Below are 969 nucleotides of genomic sequence, written 5' to 3' on the forward strand. Positions count from 1 at the left end.
GCCGAGAATTGAACTCGGGTCTCCTGCGTGACAGGCAGGAATACTAACCTCTATACTACCGCGGAATTGAAGGTGGTTCAATGTCTAAATAGTGACGCAAATTACCATTTTCAGCTACCAGCTTACATCGCGGCGGGCGTGAGTGGAGAGAGAAAGTTGAGTAATTTTTTCGAGGCAGCAAATGATTCGCAGAGTGGTGCAAAAATCAGTAAAGAAACGGTCGCGCATAAATGTGTGAAACGCCCTTGTCCAGAAATACCACTTCCACGGCCGAGAATTGAACTCGGGTCTCCTGCGTGACAGGCAGGAATACTAACCTCTATACTACCGCGGAATTGAAGGTGGTTCAATGTCTAAATAGTGACGCAAATTACCATTTTCAGCTACCAGCGCACATCGCGGCGGGCGTGAGTGGAGAGAGAAAGTTGAGTAATTTTTTCGAGGCAGCAAATGATTCGCAGAGTGGTGCAAAAATCAGTAAAGAAACGGTCGCGCATAAATGTGTGAAACGCCCTTGTCCAGAAATACCACTTCCACGGCCGAGAATTGAACTCGGGTCTCCTGCGTGACAGGCAGGAATACTAACCTCTATACTACCGCGGAATTGAAGGTGGTTCAATGTCTAAATAGTGACGCAAATTACCATTTTCAGCTACCAGCGCACATCGCGGCGGGCGTGAGTGGAGAGAGAAAGTTGAGTAATTTTTTCGAGGCAGCAAATGATTCGCAGAGTGGTGCAAAAATCAGTAAAGAAACGGTCGCGCATAAATGTGTGAAACGCCCTTGTCCAGAAATACCACTTCCACGGCCGAGAATTGAACTCGGGTCTCCTGCGTGACAGGCAGGAATACTAACCTCTATACTACCGCGGAATTGAATGGTAGTTCAATGTCTAAATAGTGACGCACATTACCATTTTCAGCTACCAGCGCACATCGCGGCGGGCGTGAGTGGAGAGAGAAAGTTGAG

General features: G+C 47.8%; 3 non-coding genes across 3 annotated transcripts; all 3 read right to left on the reverse strand.

Moving 5' to 3' along the window:
* Positions 1 to 262: 262 nt before the first annotated feature.
* Pmar_PMAR026617 lies at positions 263 to 334 on the reverse strand. The gene has a single exon. It is a non-coding gene; the product is annotated as a tRNA-Asp (tRNA).
* Positions 335 to 531: 197 nt separating this feature from the next.
* Positions 532 to 603, reverse strand: Pmar_PMAR026618. The gene has a single exon. It is a non-coding gene; the product is annotated as a tRNA-Asp (tRNA).
* Positions 604 to 800: 197 nt separating this feature from the next.
* Pmar_PMAR026619 lies at positions 801 to 872 on the reverse strand. Its single transcript has one exon. It is a non-coding gene; the product is annotated as a tRNA-Asp (tRNA).
* Positions 873 to 969: the final 97 nt, after the last annotated feature.

The sequence above is a fragment of the Perkinsus marinus genome (genome assembly GCF_000006405.1).
Source record: "Perkinsus marinus ATCC 50983 genomic scaffold scf_1104296964326, whole genome shotgun sequence".
Taxonomy (NCBI): Eukaryota; Perkinsozoa; order Perkinsida; family Perkinsidae; genus Perkinsus; species Perkinsus marinus.